General features: G+C 37.9%; 1 protein-coding gene across 23 annotated transcripts in view; it reads right to left on the bottom strand.

The window, feature by feature from the left end:
* Window positions 1-22,380, bottom strand: part of Dlg2 (discs large MAGUK scaffold protein 2) — a 2,073,609-nt gene that overhangs the window by 287,983 nt on the left and 1,763,246 nt on the right.

The raw sequence follows: 22,380 nt of genomic DNA, 5'->3' as shown, positions 1-22,380 counted from the left end.
CCCTCTCTCCTTTCATTCTTACTTGTTTCAATTTTAGAGACAGAGTCTCACAGTGTAGCACTCAAATGCCGGGTGCCAGGATTACAGGTTACCATCTGTGCAGATGTTCTTAATACCCACCTGGGTCCTGCTAACAGCTTCCTGATGCTGGGACCACTGGGAAGACCATGCTGCAGCTGGATTATCCTGCTGAAATTTCAATACCCTGATGCAATTGCCACCATGAGCTACCAATTGCCTCATATTTGGCAATAAAGATTTTGTTGACTAGGTGCACAGACTCTGTGCTGCCCATCAGTTTGGGAATTACTCTGCTATTTGTGATGGTGACAACACACACAAAAGCATAAAGATAAGGATTACATATAAAAATGTCATGTCATAACTTCTGAGAAACTTTAAAGATACTGGTAAGGGTCTGTGATACAGTTTTGATTAGAAAAGTTAGCAGGCTTGATTGTCTGTTTGTTGTGTTTGTTCGTTGTTTGCTTGTTTGTTTTGATTTTGGTTTCCTGTTTTTACCTGCCAGTTTGACTTTTGAAACTGCCATCCCCCTGCTCACTCCTAATGGCAGAGGCCCCTAAATTGGGCTGTCACACCACTACCATGGAACATTAATTTTCACCTGGGTGTATCATAGACTTAAGTGCCACATTTTAGTAAGGTATTCTGTGAGCTAACACTTGGGATTGGGATTTTGATAAATTAGTTTGAATTGAGGGTATTTCTACAATAGCTTCATTCTCACACATACTTTAATTCTAAGTTGCTTTCTTGTTTGTAAATAAGAAGGATGCCATCCCTGTGAGTGCATACAAAGATGTCTACCACACTTATATCACATGTGACCCTTTGCTACGTGAATTCTCATGATCTCATCTCCATGAAGTGTATGTTTCAGACAGGTATGGTGACAACCCACTTTTAATTCCAGCACTCTGGAGATAAAAAAAACAAAAAACAAAAAATGGATATTTCATTCGTATTATTGCATTTCGCAGTTAAGGATGCATTTTACAGCTGACCAGTGGAATAGTAAGTAACAGTGCAGATGAGCTTATGGTGGATGAACTTAGGTTCAGAATTGATTATGCCAGGACCATTTCCCATTCCTTAAAAAATTCCCTTTATTTAGACTCATTGATTTGTACAACGTTGCTCTTGGTGTCATTCCTCTCATAACTTTTCAGGCTGATAACTCAGTTTTTAAAATACTGTGCATATGTATGTGACAGATTCCATGTTCTTATGAAGCAATTCCGTTTTGTAGGCATTGTACCTAGTCATGTTTCATATTGTTAGGTAAATCAACACTGGTCAAGAGATGGAGAAAACAAAACAAAACACATCTCTAATCATGGCGGATTCTGACTATGGTAGAATGAAACGGAAGCCCCTTCTCAGTAAATAGAACCATGTCTCATAGCAGTCTATTGAATAAAATAATTGTATTATGCTATAGCCAGAAATAACCAAACATTGGCTACCAGCTCTCATAAGACGAGTATAAAGCTGGGGGGTGGGGAGAAATTACAGGGTGGGTAGGTGATAATTGTGGGCCAGTGAAGGGGACAATTTTCAGCCCTGTCTTTCACAGTTCCTGAAATTAAAATTTGTTTATGTGCTGTATGGATGTTCAATCCATGACTGTGGCAGGAATGGATATATCTGAAAAAGCATCATATATAAGCAATATGAATGATTGATGCTGAAGAGGAATGGTGATTCCCCCAACCCCTGGTCATTGTTCCCAGGATCTGTGCACAGCAGAGTGGAAGTCTAATCTCAATGGTCTGGCCTTGGTAGTGAAGTTGGATTGGAGGTTCCATCTGTGTCAATGTTTAGAGCTTCTTATCTTCAAGGTCCTATTCTAAGAGCTTAATACATATCAACTCATTTAATCTTCACATCATTTTATAAGGTTATCTCAATTTTTCTAGTCAGGAGACTGCTACCTAGAGAGGGTAAGTACATTGCTGAAAATTTCACAGTTGATAAGTGACAGGTCTAGGATTCCATGCCAGGGAGTCTGGCTCCATAGCATGCTGTGGTCACTTATCCACAATGCCTCTATTCATTCAACAGTTGTTCTTTATTTTAGCCATTGCTTAGACAGTTCCTTTGAGGTCACGATGTATTTGGTCTGTCTCTGATTTGAGCGGTGAGAAATTCAGATCCAGGCTGCAGAAACTTAGGCTGGTAGGTGTTGGCAGGTGGAGAAGACATACATCCAAGATGTAAGTCACTTGGATAAAGTGCAGGCTTCTGGAAGAAGTCTTAACACTTTGCTCAAAATGTGTTTTCCATTATAGCATTAAAATGGCATCTTCCCTCCCCCTGCAACTCTGAGAACACAGACAACTGATATGAGGAAAAGGGGCTGATCTATTTCCTTCCTTCCTTCCTTCCTTCCTTCCTTCCTTCCTTCCTTCCTTCCTTCCTTCCTTCCTGTTTGTTTTTGGTTCTGGCACTGAAAAAAGAGTAGCCAAAGTAATGTCCTTAGGAAACCTTCCATAGCTGCATGTCAACCTACTTTCATACTCTTAGAATGAAAAGCTAACATCTCTATAAGATACAGCATCAAAAGAAAATTCTTTATATCTTTTAAATCACTGTTCAATGGGGAAGTTAATGAAAAATTATAGACACAGATTTGTATCATAAATGATCCTTTTGTTATAGTTTTTGTCTTTTAGAGGAGAAAGATTCACCTTTTAAAACTCTCTCTCTCCCTCTCTCTCTGCACTAGAATACATTCTCAACCTAAATTAAAGCTCTTATATTGTTGTTTAATATCTAGGCAGGAAAGTACCTTTTGCTTAGGACTTCCCTTTGAATATAGGTTAACAAAGTTCTCCCCAAAAAGTGTCCATTTGTGTATCAAAGGTCGTACTTGGACATTTCTCCTTTAGCCTTTAGCTGTAGTAGAGTTTGAAGGAAATGTCCTAAATGCAGATTAGAGTTCGGCTTGTGGAATAATCCATGAGGCAAGCGTGGAGGACTAATGATCCTTTTTCAGCTTTCACAAATGGGAGAACAAAGGTCTGTTCTTAGTGCCCAGCAAAAGGGTACCATAAGGGAAACGATAACGGTTTAAATGGCCTTCTCCAAATGCTTGGAGAGAAATCATTTCCTTACCTCACTAACAGAAGGCAAAGACATTGAAATCATCGCTTAAATATGGATAGTAAAGAGATGGGGTGTGCTTTTCTAGGGTGTAGTTTTGGGTAATGAATGAAAAACAGGTTCCTATAGACCCTTCAGTGCCTGGCACTACAATGTCCACGTTGTGTTCTGGACTTGGTGCGTTTTACTCAGATACTCAGATGCCGACAATCATTATTAACATGTTTTCTCCTCCTCAACAGCACGGCTATTAAGATTAGGCATGGGAGCCTTCACTTGCTTATTTTCATAATGAGTTATGAATTAAGCTTATCTGCCTTTGGTATTTCTTTTTGGCTCCACAATAATGTTGAATTAAATGTGTTCTTTCTTCTTATCTATTTGGAAAATGAGACTGTGTCTGTCTTTAATTCCATTGTGGAAAGTTGAGGAAAAACATATGTGCCTTGTAACTGCCAAGAAGAATATCTTTAGTAAACAAACCTTGCATTAATCTTTGTGAGTGCCCTGAGGTCACTATTAGCAATCTTTTTGACATGCTACAGTCTCTTAGGTTCAGATATACATATATATATATATATACACATGTATATATATATAGTATGTGTGTGCGTAGGAAAAATATATTTATATATTTAAATGCATATATTTAAAAATCTGATTCTTTTACCATCTTTACAAGTTCTCAACATTGTTATATTCTAATAGTTACTGCAATTATAACTCAATATATCATAAGTTATATTGTAAATAAATGTGTGCCTGCTACACTTCTAGTTGCATAGGCTATACACAAGCCAGTAGCATAGCAAAATCTGTCCCTGCTGTGGAATTTAATTTTCACTTGGGATAAGAGAGTCTATAGGCAGATAAACAGCAACAACAAAAATATTTAAAAAGGCAACTCTAGGTGGCAAACACCGTGAATACACTCATAAGGGCCATGAAGAAATTAAAACAGACCCCCATTGTGCCAAGAGAAATGGTGACTCAGCAGCAGAAACTCTGGCCTTCAAGTTTGCCTTCTGTATAATCTTGGGGAACATTATTTCCCTATATTGGATCTTAGTTTTATCCTCTCTAAAGCAGGGAGCAGAGGCTAGAGATATAACTCAGTAAGAGAGTGCCTCTCTAGCATACACAGTACCCTGGACATCGAATAAATGGGCATGGAACTCACTCTAAATTCCAGCACTCAGGAGGCAGAGGCAAGCGGATCAGAAGCTCAAGGGCAACCTTGGCTACTGAGAATCATTTTTTTACCAAAGAAAGGGGAGGGTCATAACTCTCATTTCATAGTTTATATTTAGGGCTTACAAGAATGAGAATGTTAGAATGTTTAGAATAATGTATGTCATATATATTATATATATGTATATATATGATACCTTAATATTTTAGTGTGATGTTGACCTCTTTTTGGAGATGAGAAATCTGAAGGTTACAGAAAGAAGCCAAATGACTTTGAGTAGGTTGTGCATCTGAAGGGATGTAGAAACATTGTCTTACAATCTGACCCTGTTTTCAAATATTCTTTTGTCTCTTCTTACAAGTCCTCCCCCCTCCTCCTCAAACACTTATTAAGGAAGCCCATTATAGCCATACTCTCTCATTGTTGTTAGAGATAATAAATATCTACTGACAGTAAGCCCTATCTGTCTCATTTTTCTGATATACATATTTTTTCTCTTACCCTCTCTTTGCTTTGCTATTACCTTGAGACAGACTTCATTTCCTCATACACATTTGGCATGACTTTGTTCAAGTAGAAATCACTAATTATCAAGCTGACACACAGCACTGGGGAATCTCATGCATTTTGCTCTCACAGTGGAGGCCTCTGCATCAGGGCCGAGAGCACCGGAGAGAATTTCCATTTGTGATGCCCCAGATTTCAGCCACTTAACTGAAATTCAAAATTGCTACTGTTTTTCCTTTTCATGACCTTTTCAGATGTCGTTTTTTTTCTCTCTCTCTCTAATCACAGTTCCATTTAGAACAGATGACATTCAGAAATCCGTACTTCAGTGGTAATCTGAATTCTTTTTATATCCAGTTTGAAACCCTAATCACTGCCCTCTTTCCTTCTATTGCTCAGACACTTGGTAGGTATTTTATTAAGCAACATCTTGCCAGATTTGAAAGTGCTTTCTCAGAGCCAAGGGGAGTTCTGGAGCAGGTCAGCAGCCCAGAGGAGATAGGCAGAGATTAAGTCACACAGATACAAGTTTAATAAGGCTTCCAAGGGAAGTGTCAAACCCAAGCGTTTCACTTCCATTAGTTGTGAGACTACAGCTTTTTACACCTTCCTAAAAAATGAGGGGTCTAGGTGAGGACACAGAGGGAGGTGGCTAAAACCTTGTTCTTGCTGGAAAATGTGTTGTCAAGGGGCCTGAGAGCCAACCTGGCCACTGTGGATTTTCACCTTGGCTTTCTAATTATCATGTAGCTTTTTTTTCTTTCAGATTTTTATTCCTTCATCTGAAAAATAAGGACATAACCATGTCCAATTATGTCGTATGAGGATTAAATGGCATAAGATAGTGGCTCCCAACCTGTGGGTCACATATATATCAGATATCCTGCATATCAGATTACGGTTTATAACAGTTAACAAAATTTCAGTTATGAAGTAGCAACAAAATAATTTTATGGTTGGGTCACCACAACACCAGTAACTGTTTTAAAGGGTCAGAGCATTAGGAAGGTTGAGAGTCACTAGCGTAAGACATACCACGATTTAGACATACCAGTGACTCCATAATGGCAATAGTTATTAGTGCCACATATTCATTTGCCATTGCTTTTGAACACTTCAAACTAGTTTATTTGACATGTGGACTATTGATGTTAGCGTAGAGCAGAACAGGTGGGGTTCCTTTTCAGTGCCCATTTGTTTCTCGCTTATTTTTATCTTTATTTTAAGGAACGAATTCAGCCTGTACACACAGTCCAACCTCTTTTTGTGATGCTCAGGTTTAAGAAAAAAGCATTGTTGACTTTCTTCTATCTGGGACCAAAGCAAACTGAGACCCAGATCAGAGCCTAGCTCACCCAGCATCAGAGAAGATCTCCCTTTAGTGGATGGATGTCAACACAGAGACCCTTAAATGGACAGCAGGCAGATATAATCGGTCTTATATAGAATGTTAGAGGGGATAGATGATATCAGGAAAACAGTGCCTTCCAGATCCAGCAGGACTGGCATACATATGAACTCAAATGGACTGTAGCAGCATGCACAGGGCCTGCGCAGTTCAATCCAGATGGGGGTGCAATGGGGAAAGGGAATGTGGGCATGGGTTCCATCCTTAACCAATAATCTATCTTCAATTGACATCTGCTTTCAGAAGAAAAATTAGTTTTCTTCAGTGGAGTCTCTAGGATATAGGCGCCACACTTCAGGACAGACTCCATGCCCAGTAGATGGCTGACACAAAATGTCACTGGTATTTTTTGTAGGCTTTTTGTCTTATATTCCTTTGTTAAGTAGGCTTTTTGTTTGTTTGTTTGTTTTTCGTTTTTGGTTTTTTGACCCACTGAGTGATAGAAGATGAGGCACCAGGCTGGTGAGATGACTCAGAAGACAAAGGTGCTTGCTGTGCAAACCTGAAGACCTTAGCTCAGGGTTTGAAGTCAGGTAAAGATGGGAGGAGATAACCACTTCCGTATGTGCTCCATATACATGTGCACCTCTCCTGCAGCTTAAAATTAAGAAGATGGGATTACAGAATGTGCCATGTGAGTGGTAATTTCGGTTCATTTGAGCACATCATGAAACAATAGACTGTAGCCAGGTAGAAGTGGTCAGAGGGGGCAGACATACATGTGATTTTGACCCAAAATACTAAAGAAATCCAAGCATGACAAACGAGGTGATGCTTGACAAATACATGCTTTTTTCTAAAAATTACTTTTCATTTTATTAACAAGATACTTAATATTTTATGTTCAGATATTATAATTACATATTCTTTTTTTTTAGGTTTTACTTTTTTTTTTTTTATTAACTTGAGTATTTCTTATATACATTTCGAGTGTTATTCCCTTTCCCGGTTTCCGGGCAAACATCCCCCTCCCCCCTCCCCTTTCTTATCGGTGTTCCCCTCCCCATCCTCCCCCATTGCCGCCCTCCCCCCAACAATCACATTCACTGGGGGTTCAGTCTTAGCAGGACCCAGGGCTTCCCCTTCCACTGGTGCTCTTACTAGGATATTCATTGCTACCTATGAGGTCAGAGTCCAGGGTCAGTCCATGTAGTCTTTAGGTAGTGGCTTAGTCCCTGGAAGCTCTGGTTGCTTGGCATTGTTGTTCATAAGGGGTCTCGAGCCCCTTCGAGCTCTTCCAGTTCTTTCTCTGATTCCTTCAACGGGGGTCCTATTCTCAGTTCAGTGGTTTGCTGCTGGCATTCGCCTCTGTGTTTGCTGTATTCTGGCTGTGTCTCTCAGGAGCGATCTACATCCGGCTCCTGTCGGCCTGCACGTCTTTGCTTCATCCATCTTGTCTAATTGGGTGGCTGTATATGTATGGGCCACATGTGGGGCAGGCTCTGAATGGGTGTTACTTCAGTCTCTGTTTTAATCTTTACCTCTCTATTCCCTGCCAAGGGTATTCTTGTTCCCCTTTTAAAGAAGGAGTGAAGAATTCACATTTTGATCATCCGTCTTGAGTTTCATTTGTTCTAGGCATCTAGGGTAATTCAAGCATTTGGGCTAATAATTTCATATTCTTAATAGCAAAATTCCACAATTTGGGGATCTCTGTAAATTTTGCTTCATATTTTTGTTTACAGAAAAAACAAAGATTAGAAGTGAGAAGGAAAAAGCTTGAATTGTAAAAAAAATTTAACTTCTCAGATAATAAAACACCTTCAAAAACATATTTGACCTTTCAATAAAGTTTTCACAAAATAAACAGCCAAAAGAGATTTAAAAATTTACTTTCTTACATATAATATATATTATATATATGATGTGTGTATATATGTATGCACGTGCATGTGCATGTGCATGTGTGTGTAGGGAAAATGTGTTTCTGATTTTTCCCATGTGTCCCCAGCCTTCCACATAATATTTTGCAAATCCTCATTTATTTGAATTTTGTTTTGTTTGTGTTTGGATGCTGGTAGGGCAGACACACCCTCTCTCACCTGCCATTACTGACAATAACAACTTGCCAGTTTCAGAGACAACCACATTACCTGTAGAGGGCCCTTTGTCTTTCCTGCACTGGCTGACAATGAGGAGTTGCCACAAAAACTGCCATTTCTCCTTTTGCTTATTGGATGCATCCCTGCCATGCATATCACTTATTTTTAAGAAATCCAATTTTTAAAAAGAGGATAGAAATAGTTAATGAGTCAGATCAAATGGAATATAACTGTTTACACTAAGAAGCCAGTGATTTTATAAGGTTATTTCTTAGTGACCTTAAACAACAGGAATTAAGAGAAGATTGTCACATAATACAGAAGGATTATCATAAGTACCATCATGTGAAGATATTTATTGAGTGAAACAAATTAACTTTTGTCCATGTTTTCAAGGGGCAAAGTTAACCTTGTTTCATATCCCTTTGGATCCCAGTGACCTCTTTAAAGGATATTAAATGTTTCATTTTTTTCTAGAAAGCCATAGCAATTAATGAAGAACAATTAAATGGAAGTTTCTTTTGGGATACTTGTACCCTTGGTAATTTATAGTACATTGGGTACTATGACAGTCATATTAAAGGAAAAATTTAATATTTAAACTGTTATTCTAATTTTAGAAAAAAATTATTTTTGTTCTGGTTAATATTTTGTTTTATTTAGTGTATTCCATACATAAAAAATTTCAAGGCCATTTTTTAGGTTCATTTGGATAAACCATTTTTTCAGCACTGTTTTTGTTTCTGTTTGAAACCACAGCAAAACTAGTAAGAGTGCTTTGTCTCAAAGTAACGTGCAGCAGCATCGGACTCATTCATGGAAGCATCGAATCAGTTCTACTAGAGCAACTTATTTTTAAAATCACTTGTATTTGATGTGTATGAGTGTTTTGCATGCATGAAAGCATGTGCAATTTTTCCATGCATGATACCATCAGAGGCCAGAAGAGGACCTCAGGTCACCTAGAGTGGGAGCTACAGACAGTTGTGAGTCACCATGGAAAGTGAATTCTGGTCCTCCGGAAGAACAGACAGAGCTTTTGATTGTTGAGGTACCTCTTCATCTCCAAGCAACTATTTTTTCATTCTGAAGATCAACATTTTCATTGTGGTGCTGGGAACCTGACCTTGAGGTTTGCACATGCTAGACTAGAGCTCTTAACACTACGCTCCTAGCTCTAAAGATCAATGATAAAGTTATAGATAACCAAGTTCAGAGCTGAGCAGTGTGGGGTCCACAATGCACACACACATGCCACAAGGAAGATAATTGCACTCTTAGGAATAGTCTACCCCATTCCATTCCGTGACCATTCTCACCAATTCTGCCAGTGGAGTGGAAGGTGAATCCACTCCTACCTACAGAAAGGCTGCCACTAACCTTAGGCTTCCCAGCTCATAATTGGTGACCTGTCTTTATGCCAATTTGTTACTGTGACTTTTCCCAGGCCCAAACTTCAAACTTAAGACTTCCAGACCTCCAAAGTTTTTGCTTTCTTTTTTGATTTTGCAACATGAAAAACAACTTCATTTAGGTCAGGCTAGCCTTAAATTCCTTTTCCTCCAACTGAATCTTCCGAGTGCTGGGATTACAGGTGTGTATCTTGAGGCCAACTGAATTAATGTATCTTTATTAAACCAACCTCTGATTCTAATGCTTTTATTATCTATTCCCTCTTAAATCTGTCTAATTTCTTCCTATTTTTTGACATCTTTGATTTATCAAACATTATTTATCATCTAGAATAGTGAGATTTCTTTTTTCAATTTCAATGACACATGGCCAACCATCATGTAAAACACTATCTCAGTACAATAAGGATCACATTTATTATTATTATTGTTATTATTATTTACATTTCTTTGCTGTGTTTGTGTCTATCTGTCTGTACTTGTATGCATATGGGTGTGTGTACCATAGCATAGGTGTAGAGGTTGGAGGGCAGTTTACAGAAGTCTGCTTTCTTCTTCTACTGTTGTGGCTCGCAGGGAACAAACTCATGTTTAAGTGTTGGTAGCAAGTACCTTTACCTACTGAGCTATTTTGCAAGCCCAAGAGTTAAGTTATTAGTGCTGCATGGAGAAGGAGAGAGAGAGAGAGAGAGAGAGAGAGAGAGAGAGAGAGAGAGAGAGAGAGAGATGAAAAAGAAAATTCATATAATTTTTATTGCATATTGTTATTGATGTATTGTTTTATTATTGTTTAGCTCTTTAGTACTCTCTGTGGTGTCAGACATTCATTAAAGATCTTGGAGAGTTAATATTCCAAAGATTGGTGATTCTGTAGTCTACTCTGACCCATAGAGTGCTTGCTGAACCATTCTCCATTTAGTTAGCAGAGACATCTGTTTGAGGAGCTAATCTGATCCCCCCATTCTGAGGTTTAACACATTTCAGTAACCTATCAATCATTTACCTTACATCTTGTGTGATGCACTATGCCCTCTATTCTGCCTTACATACTGTGTCTCTCCAGTATTCTCTGCCTTGCTTTCACTCCCTCATGTTCTGTGCCTTTCTTTCCCGTAGGCTTTGTCTCTTAGATCATTCTTCCTTGTCATGTATCATGCTGAACTTTGACAAGTTAACTCCTATGCACTCTGGAGCTAAGAGAGAGTATTAGAGCTTGCCTTCTTGAGCTTCCAGTCTTGGTCATGGAATTTCATTTGGTCTGGTTTTGCATACACCTGAGTCAACACTCAAGTTCTCTTCTGTTTCTATAGCATGCACAGAAGCTTCTGTACTTCATCAATGAGGTTTTATTTGACTAACTGAAGGTCCATTAGGGCAGTGACCATTCTACCTCTGATATACACGGCTGCCTTCCACTCATTGGAAATATTAAAGAATGTCAGCCAAAAGAAGATAAAATGAATACATTTTGCTGTGCTTCTACTTAATGTTCCCAGTATGCAAACAACTCTCTATTAATAAAAAAGTTATTCCTAGAAGGCAGAAATAATGCATCTCAACAAACAAAGTGGGGCTTAAGAAAATCATCATGAACTAAAGTAGTTTCGATACTCTTGCTTTTTACAGACTCAGCCAGCAGAATCAACAAGTCTGTCAGTAATCCTATTTGGATTAGCATTCTGTGAAGCATATTAAAGACGAACACTTTATCTTTCCAAGGCTTTGCTTTTCTATATTAATACTGCTGCTATTTATAATTGTGAGAATTCAAAATACCTCCAATATTTCAGCGTTCTATATACCTGATTTCCTGAAATAGAGTTTTCTCATATCACTCCATTTTAGCCTCAGCACATTTATTTTAAAGTACAAGAATTATAGGAATTATCAATTTATGAGCTTGATAAGCTTTTGCATACAGTAGGCCTACAACTAAGAGCTATGAACAATAAATTGTTAAATTAAAATTCCCTAAAGCACTTCTATTTGAATTAAACTTAGAACATAAAAAGCTCAAATCTTATTGAACACAGAGTAGCATATATATATATATATATATGCTTCCTTTTCTGTGAGTAAGTGAAAGCAGAATTTCTACATTTTTAAATGTATGAAATTAAAAAGAGGACATTTAGGAATTACCAGCTTACTATAATTTTTATTTTTCATTGATAACATGCTTAATTAGAAGAGGGTATAAATTAAATTTCATAGAACGTTGGCTCAAGAGTCCTAAAGATAATCTTGCTGTCGTTAGTTGTAGGCCAGAAGGGCTACATCTTATTGAATCTTAACCTCCCTACCACTTCCTTCAACTCCCTTTAAAAAAATCAATTTTTAACTGTAGGCTAATCAATGTTTGGAAAAATGGTGTGTCTTGAGCACGGGGTGGAGAAACATATGCTTTATTACTTGCTGCTAAATTAGGAAATTAGCTTAAGTAATAGGCTATTCAATCAGATGTCTTGGTCAACTCTACCTAACATCAAAGAAATGAACTTCATTTAACAGGTATTTTTTTCCTCCATTTTTATTATATTGGGCATTTCTTATTTACATTTCTTTTTTTCCCTCCATCTTTATTAAATTGGGTATTTCTTATTTACATTTCAATTGTTATTCCCTTTCCCGGCCAACATCCCCCTAACCCCTCCCCCTCCCCTTCTATATGGGTGTTCCTCTCCCCATTCTTCCCCCATTACTGCCCTCCCCCCAACAATCACGTTCACTGGGGGTTCAGTCTTGGCAGGACCAAGGGCTTCCCCTTCCACTGGTGCTCTTACTAGGCTATTCATTGTTACCTATGCAGTTGGAGCCCAGGGTCAGTCCATGTATAGTCTTTGGGTAGTGGCTTAGTCCCTGGAAGCTCTGGTTGGTTGACATTGTTGCTCATGTGGGGTCTCAAGCTCCTTCAAGCTCTTCCAGTCCTTTCTCTGAATCCTTCAACAGGGGTCCCTTAACAGGTATTTTAAATTCATCTGAGTTTGTACTCCTCTATTTTCTCCTGAAACATGAACTTATGCATAAAATTGGAGAGTGGGCCAATCAAAAATGTTTTCTTTTTTGTAATAGTATAGTAAGAAATGCTTTAAAAATCCTTTATTTCATGACAAAAAATGTGGTTACTGTAAGTGAGGGACTAAGTTTTAATATCATATGTCTTCAATGAATTAATATTGTACTAAAAATCCTTTATTTCCTTGTTTTTAAGTATCGCAAATGGTAGGTATGGATCTGAGGACTTTGGTTTTCAGAATATTTCCAGCAAGTAGATTATTTGGCTCCTTCTAGTATTGCATAATTTATGTTCATAGATGATAAGGGAATTCCCCTCCCTCCAATTAACGAAGATTTTAGTCCATTTCATGTGTTTGATATTTAACATTCCAAGAATAGACAATGAGGTCAGTGGAAACTTCTGAGTCAGAAAGTGATGCCTGCTTCTATTTTGACTGAATTGTTCTAGGTCCAGAGTGGCTTTTTGGCATAGGAAGTCAGACTCAGCATCATTAATCATTAAGGAATCGGTAGAGAATCCCTCACAAATATACACCCTCTGCATAGTCATATCCTGCCGGGCTACAAGTCAAATGAGGTTAAGGATGAAATAAAAAACAACTATGACTCCAGGAAAAGGACACATGGAGTGAAGGAGTAGGTTGGGAGAGGTTTTAGATGCTGGTGTGTTACCTGTTATTGTATGTATGCATATTGGGGGAATGGGAATCGACAGATAGAAATGTGGTTAAAGAGAAATACATTGCTAAGTAATATAAATTCTAGTGTCATGTAAAAAATTTCTCCTAGTAGTTTACTAAAATTATAATATTCCACTCCTCAATAAAGTCAAAGTTAATGTAACATATTTAGAATTGTATTATATTGGACATAATAGAGCATGATGAGGGATGGTTTAATGTATAGATGGCTAGATGGATGGAGAATGTGCAGGAATGAGTTACCGTGGAGAAGAGGACATTATAATAGATTGGAACTATTTAGTAAAGTATCAGTATTTCCAGTCTAGCATGCATTTTATACTAAAACAGTTGCTAATATTAGCAATAATAGACAAACAATGACAATGCCAGTTACAAGCTAGACATGAAAGTAAAGTGAGAAATCCTTCCCGTACTCTGAGGACTTTCTGACCCCTTTAAGTTCTTAGATTATCAGGCTGTTAGTGGCTTACGTTGAAGCACAGGCCACTGTCAGCAGCTATCCGTAGGCTGACGGAGCTTCCGTTCTACAGTGTGCTAAGCAACTTCTCGTCCTCACTTCTCAGTGCTTGCAGTTAAGATGCATAGAACTTCAGTTCATCCCTTTACTCTTATGCATTAGAAGCTATGGAATGAGGACAAAATGTCTGTGAGAAAACTTCAGATAATGGAGCTGATGGTGTCATATCATCTGCGATCAAGGATCCTATTTTTTTTATTTCAGTCTGAATTTAATATCTTCTAGATTCTTCTGAAAATATATCACTCACCTTATCCATTTGAAAAAATGCAAGAAAACAGGCTCATAAAGATGAAATCGCTTCCTTCTATTTCTTTAGGGGTTATGAAACAGTTTAGATGGTTTGTCTGATCCTGATTTAACTTTGGTACCTGGTATCTGTCTAAATTATTGTCCATTTCATCCAGATTTTCCAGTTTTGTTGAATATAGGCGTTTATGGTAGGATATGATTTTTTGTTTCCTCAGATTCTATTGTTATGTCTTCCATTTCATTTCTGATTTTGTTAATTTGTATACACTCTCTGTGTCCTCTCGTTAGTCTGGCTAAGGGTTTATCTGTTGATTTTCTCAAAGAACCAACTTTTGGTCCTGTTGATTCTTTCTATGGTCCTTTTTGTTTCTACTTGGTTGATTTCAGCTCTGAGTTTGATTATTTCCTGCCTTCTACTCCTCCTGGGTGTATTTGCTTCTTTTTGTTCTAGAGCTTTTAGGTGTGCTGTCAAGCTGCTGACATATGCTCTTTCCTGTTTCTTTCTGCAGGCACTCAGCGCTATGAGTTTTCCTCTTAGCACAGCTTTCATTGTGTCCCATCAGTTTAGGTATGTTGTGCCTTCATTTTTAATTAAATTCTAAAAAGTCTTTAGTTTTCTCCTTTATTTCTTCCTTGAATTGTTCAGGTTACATGTGTTTTGTTGTTTTTGTTGTTATTAAAGACCAACCTTAGTCTATGGTGATCTGATAGGATACATGGAATTGTTTCAATCTTCTTGTATCTGTTAAGGCCTGTTTTGTGACCAATTATATGGTCAATTTTAGAGAAGGTACCATGAGGTGCTGACAAGAAAGTATATTCTTTTGTTTTAGGATGAAATGTTCTATAGTTATCTGTTACATCCATTTGGTTCATAACTTCCATTAGGTTCACTGTGTCTCTGTTTAGTATCTGTTTCCATGATCTGTCCATTGATGAGAGTAGGGTGTTGCCAGAGGGGAAACCGGGAAAGGGAATTAACGTTTGAAATGTAAATAAAGAAAATATTCGATAAAAAATAAATTAAAAAAGATGAAATAGCACAAGGTCTGTACTAGGAAAAAGTGTTCCCTCCCTAGTCCAGAGTCTGTCTTATCTTAAACACTTTCTATGATTTGGTGTAATTTCTGACCAAGCTCTGCACCTCGATTTTGCCAGTCTTGCCTGGGAATTTAAGTTACAGTTATTTACCTTGGGATAACATTTTTATATGTCACAGCTGCTCTTTCATATGCTTAAACCTGTAGATACTTTGATTTAAAGAAAAGATTATACCTCACATTGTAAATACACCTTTTAAAACTGGCATATGTGCACAGATCTCTGAGAATCTTCAGGTACAGAACCTAATTTCAAGCCTCTATCAAGTGAATAGTCCCAGTAAGATCAGTTTCGCCCTATGACGAAAGATGTACATATTATTCCTTTGGAAGTAGCTTATGACTTAGGTGGTATGATCGATTATTTAAATGAGTTTCTGGGTTTTTTTTTAAAATAATAACTCACCCAAGAAGTTTTATAGTGATTCCTTAAGGATCTGACTTTGTCTTGGTGTATAAAGGTATCCAACAGGAAGAGATTTATTCTTAAGTCACCTCACTTTCCTGCTCTGTTCCTTCCCTTCAGGCCACACTCTAGCCTGACCATGTTCACTGTCTCACTACCTAGCAAAAACAGATATGAATGCTCTTGATGATCTATATTTAGGGGGAAGACATATGCACAGTAGACTGACACATGGGCTCCTGAAAACCCCTGAATTGAATACATCTCTGGCAAAACTATGGGATTAGGACCAATCATTGCATTGGCACACATCGGTAATAAAACCTGATGCTACAGCTTTATGGGACCTCCCAGTGCTTCGGGTAGAGGAATTGAACACAGTAGTGTCAAATGACAATGGTTTCATGGATCCAAGTACACTATAGAGCCACATTTCAAACAATAATATGAATACATCTGAGCGTCTTGGTAGATTACAGATTCCAGCCTGCTACGGTTGGGTTAATACTTGTCTATGTTGTTGGCCTTGTACCACATCTGTTAGAAGGATACTCCTATAATTCAGCACAGCTCCATACTTACTTAATAATTCCCTATCACTCCAATTTTTAATTCATATTCCTCTATGCTGCTTATCACCATCTGATACATTTTATAGTAGGGAAGACTTCTTTGGTTCACTGCTTTGTCATTTTCCTGGAACACAGGAGCATAGGAAGCATCCAGAGAAAGAAAAGGATATCGGTGAACTGAATCTGTAAGTGATACCATGACAGGCTGTCTCAATTTCATGGAACAAATTAGACTAATAAGTCTGTAGTTTTAATGTCAGGAATATAAGTATCCTATTGGAAAACAAAGGGTGGATGAAATCAGGCCCCTCCACTGTCTATGTAAGCAAACACTGTATGATTGCTGATAGGGACTTCCCCAGGGTCTTTCCTATCTAGTCTCCATGCAAGCCACACTGAGCCCCTCCAGTGTTTCCACAAAGCTCGGAGCTATCCCATTAGGGAGTATCAGCCTTTTCATAAGGAAGGTTTGGAACGTAGTTTCTTCCTTTTTGTACCTTAGCTGATAACTTTTACTGTTCACATAGTTCTTCAAATGAATGGTAGGTAGTTATTTCAATACCAATCAGTTTCTCATATTAAATTTAGTTACTATTATATATGAAAGGAACAGATATTGTAAAATTTGGCTTTGATCTCATGAGAATGTTTCGTAAAGTTCTTTTTGTTAAATGTATAATTAGACTATCATTAATGTTTGCAAATTTTATCAGTGGCATTAAAGTTAGTTTTTAGAAGTTGAAACAATACCAGAGCATTAAATCCTTTTTCTATGTTCCAAAACAATTGTGGATTTTCTGGAATGCAGGACAGAGGGGATTGCTAAAGTTGTTAGAGAAAAGTTCCAAAGGACACCATCTAAAAATTGTGAGCATGAAATGTCTAGGGATTTATTTAACATTTCTCTAATAATAATTCTCTAATAATTAAACATTTCTCTAATAATTTCAAAGTTCTAGGTCATTCTTCTATATCTGTTGAACAAATATTTCTTCAGTATTTACTGTTAATATTCATCAGCCAACACACTGGAAATATTTAATATTTCTTTGTTTTCTTTAAACAATTTTATACAATATATTTTGAGAATTTGGTGGTTTGCTTTGACCTCTGTATTGGACATGCTCTGGATGTGTCTCTCAGGAGAGATCTATATCCAGTCCCTTTCCACATGCATTTTTTAGCTTCGTCAATCTTATCTAATTTTGGTGGCTGTATATATATGGGCCACATGTGTGTCAGACTCTGAATGGCCGTTCCTTGAGTCGCTGCTCTAAACTTTGCTTCCATATTCCTTCCTATGAATATTTCCCCCCCTTTAAGAAGGAGTGGACGCATCTGCATTTTGGTCATCCTTCTTCTTGAGCTTCCTGTGGTCTGTAGATTGCATCTTGGATAATTTGAGCTGTTTGGCTAATATCCACTTATCAATGAGTGCATACCAAATGTATTTTTCTGTGATTGAGTAACCTCACTCAGGATGATATTTTCTAGTTCATTCCATTTGCCTATGAATTTCATGAAGTGATTGTTTTTGATAGCTGAGTAGAACTCCATTTTGTAGATGTACCACATTTTTTTAATCCATTCCTCTGTGGAAGGGCATCTGGGTTCTTTCCAGCTTCTGGCTATTGTAATAAGGCTGCTATGAACATAGTGGAGCATGTGTCTTTGTTGTATGTTGGAGCATCTTTTGGGTATATGCCCAAGAGAGGTACAGCTGGGTCCTCAGGTAGTGGAATATCCAATTTTCTGAGGAACCTCCAGACTGATTTCCAGAATGGTTGTACCAGTCTGCAATCCCACCAACAATGGAGGAGTGTTCCTCTTTCTCCACATCCTTGCCAGCATCTGCTGTCCCCTGAGTTTTTTTATCTTAGCCATTCTCTCTGGTGTGAGGTGAAATCTCAGGGTTGTTTTGATTTGTGTTTCCCTGATGACTAAGGATGTTGAACATTTCTTTAGATGCTTTCTTTCTATTTCACTAAGTCCTCACAGAGCCTTCTCACCTACCTACCCAGGCAACTTCATATTCTTTTTCTCCCCTTCTCTCTTTCTTTTTCTCTCTTTCTCTTCCTCTCTCTCTCTCTTTCTCAAAAAAAAAAAAAAGAAATGAAAGCAAAAAGAGACAATAAGACAAAAAAGGCGTACACACTCACACAAACAAGAAAAAAAACCCATCCTCCAAACAGTCTTTTTTGTGTTGGTCAATAACTCCTAGACACAGGGCCTGCTATGGAGTGTGGTTAATGTATCCAGTGACACAACATTGGCCAAAAACTGATTTTTCTTTTCCAGCAGTTAACAATTACAACTGGCTTTGTTTTTAGGGTTGGACTTCTTTTCATACTTTCAAGACAAGCCTCACCCTATAACTCACTGATAAAGTATATTCAAGCTCCTGTTGCGAGAATTAATAAAGGAGATGACACAAATGGCAGCCATCTCTTCTACACTTGAGTGGAGCATGGTGTAGATCACAGGAAGGGGCACAAGTATCTGAATACATGTCTGAGTTCAGAGAAAGAACTCACATGACCAAGCAGCTTAAAGGCAGACTCACTGTGGAGCATAAAGATCCCTTGGGTTGTAAGGAGTTTGTTGGAGTGGAGCACATGGGGTTTCGGAGAAGGAACCCACCAAATGAAGGAGTGGAAGCAGGGAAATCTGGGAGTAAATTTAGAAGCAGGGAATAGTTTTGTGCAATCAGGGAGCAATGAAAAGGATGAGACTGTGGACAATGGTAGGGTAAATAGTGTTGGTCAAGCGAGGCTGGCTGGAGAACCAAGATGAAGGGAATGAGCTCTGAGTGCAAGATCCTAAGGGTTCTGTCTTATAGAAAGATAATTCGGAAAGCAATGACAAACATCTAAAAAAAATCAAGGAAAGAGAAAGGATGAGGTACGTGGTGTGTGTGTGTGTGTGTGTGTGTGTGTGTGTGTGTGTGTGTGTGTGTGTGTGTTACTATGTTTTTAGGAGTGGTGTGGTAACTTCACAAAGTAAACCAGACAAAAGTTTTGGTTTTGCTTTTAAAATAAGAATCAGCTTCTCACGGTGCTTAATGGAATTGTTCCTAAGGGATCAGATATATGATAAAATGGGAAAAAAAAAGAAGACCACTGTGTTCTTATTGTTGTTCTTACTATTTTTCTAATTATTAGTGTAACACATATAAAATTTAAGGTGATCATATGACACAATTGAATTTAAGGAGATGGTAAAATATTACAGTCACCTTGAAATGGTATTTTGCATAATTGTCTAAACTGGCTTTAGTTTTATTATTTTGAGCCTCACACTGAAAAAGACAGTGCGGACAGGGTAATGTACACAGAAGGGACCATCCTCCTTTTAAACAGGACTGTGTATACACACAATCTGACTTGGTAGCACAAGACTCTCCAAAGAAGACATTTATTACACCTTAGAACAACTATATTTGAAAAATCCGTGCTAAGCACCATCATAATTCAACAGTTGGCATTTTGCTACACATTTTCCTTCAATAATCCTCTTTCTACCTTTAAACATAAAATAATCATTTTATTTGCTCAAGCAAGTAAAAATGAAGGTTTCCTTTGACTACCAACTACCTTAAGTGGAAACACAAGCACCGAGGTTTGTAAATACCTCTTTCAGTAATTTAGCAATATGATTTATAGAAGTATCTATGGTAGTACCTGGGAGACAGAGAGAGCAGAACACAGATATGATGTATGTTTGCATGGAACCAGGAATCTCGTAGTTCAGCAGGATATTCTTTCTTCCTCCTTTCTAAAATGCCTATCTTACCCTTTTTCAAGGTGTAGCTCCATTCCCACATTTCCACAATATGCTATTTTTTTTCTGTTTTATTATGGATCCTGCGGGTTTCTTCTTTTCTTGCCGTTTCAGAACTCTTTCATAATTCTTAGAGCTAGGGCCATTACCACAAATGTTGTTCATCGGGAACTGATTTCTCTTATGTATAATAGTTATTTCTCTTCAGCAAGGTGAAAAAATTACTTAGAAATGAATAACATGCAACATACGTGCGGTAGAAGACAAAATTTCCTGAGTATCAAAGAATGTTGAACAGGGCATACATCGCCTTCCCCGATAATAACTTGAAAGTGACTAAAAATGTATTTACTAGAAGCCTAGTTCTTTATTTTTGTCTCTGAGTGAGTGTGTGGATGGCCTTCATGTGCATGTGGATGTGCACATGTGTTGTGTGTGTGTACGTATGGGTGTGAGAGTAGCTACATACATACCGCTGAGTGCTAATAGAGGTGTAAGGAAAACTCAGGTGTCAGGCCTCAAGTTCTACTTTGAGCCAGTCTCTCTTGTTTTCAAGTGCATACATAAGGCTTGCCTGTGAACTTCTGTTAATTCTCCTGTCTCCATTTCCCATCTCACTGCAGAAGTTCTAGAATTGCAGATGTACACTACCAGGCCTGAGTTTACATAGATTCTGGGGATTCAAGATCACGTTCTCAAGTTCTCATGGCGAGGCAAGGTCTTTATCCAAAGTTTCATCTCCTCAGCCTAAAAACCTACTTCTTGACCACTCCAAAAGAAATGCAGTAACATTTCATCACTATCACAGAGGATACACTACTGACAGAAATGAAAGGGGCCCGCTAAGAATTCTCTAATGAAACCCCGCAGCATACTCTTCAATTCACTTGTTAATTTAAAAGTAAATTGTCGGTTATTTCCTTAAGCTGTTTTGCAATTTAAATGTCGTTATACAACCAAAACAAAAATCTAATCAATCTTTCATTCCAAACAACAGTTCACTTAAGGTTTGGCTGCGGATAAAGTTTACAAAAGGGAGAATAAAACTGATTGCTTCCCCTTTCTACTTCCTCATTTCCAACTGCCATAAAGCTGTGGCAAATTAGACCCATCCTGTGAATCAAGTCCTTGCATTGTTATTTTGAAAGACACTTTCGTTATTTGCAGGTTTCATGATGACCATCAATTGGTGTGATTTATAAGACACACCTTTAATAGGCCTCTTGATGAAGTATAGTCCATTATCTTACTGGAGTATAACGCTTAAATAAAATCAGGCTACAGCAGATTCTAGTGGAAGCATGGAAATTCATCCTGACAGAACCAGAACACGATTGTTTTCATTTTCTGTTTTATAATGGATACACTCCCTCCTCTTAGGAGAAAGAAATGCATCAATATTTAAGAAGCAAAAAGTCCTCTTAGCAGAATTTAGGGAGCCTGTGCTCATCTTCTGTCTCATCCCCACCCATCATTCATCCTTTCTTTACCAGCCCTGTGGGCATCTGGGACACAGGCTGACAGCAAAGTACATTTATTAAAATTTTGTTTAATTTGCTCACAAATCCTGATTCTAAAGTCAGGTACCAACAAAGCCAATTTGCCCAGACACACATGAAAGAAGGTGATTTATTTATTCTTTTATAGAACATGCTGTCCACCAATAATGATAAGACGTAGACTGCCACAGGCAAAGACCCATACTTCAACCTTCCACAGCACCCATGGTAAAATGAATCAATGAGGTATCATTTGAAAAGAACAAAGGAGTTCTTTATATCTGGCTCATGGAGCCTTTCCTTCACTACACTTTGTAATCTTATCTTTAGTTGTTAAATAGAGTCCTTTCCTAACAATTCACTTACATTTCTTCAAGAAGGAAGCCATATTCTTCTTTTCATGAAACAAGATGTATCTTTACCATTTTGTTTTTGTTTCACTTGCAGAGGACCATTACACACACACGACCACATACCTCTTCACATCCTAGTTGTGTCACCAAGGAGCATTTTAATCATAGAAACAGATGTTTAAATAGAGTTAATCCCATTTGGGATGTTACTCTAACAACAGTATCTCATCAAGTACCTGACTTCCTTCCTTCCTTCCTTCCTTCCTTCCTTCCTTCCTTCCTTCCTTCCTTCCTTCCCTTCCTTTCTTCCTTTCCTTCCTTCCTTCCTTTTTTACAGTTATTGATTTTAGAGAACTCTATAGTTGAAAATCGAGTAGAATGTCTAGAGACATTAGTGAGAATTAAGGTATTGCCTTGAGGACAGAAAAATCGTCTGCTTAACACATCTATTTCTAAAGAAGAAATTTCTCCTCCTCCTTACTTCCTAAGTCT

The sequence above is a fragment of the Rattus norvegicus genome, chromosome 1 (assembly GCF_021556685.1).
Source record: "Rattus norvegicus strain SHRSP/BbbUtx chromosome 1, alternate assembly SHRSP_T2T, whole genome shotgun sequence".
Lineage (NCBI taxonomy): Eukaryota > Metazoa > Chordata > Mammalia > Rodentia > Muridae > Rattus > Rattus norvegicus.
Note: the sequence above shows the minus strand (reverse complement) of the source record. Positions and strands in the feature narration are given on the sequence as shown.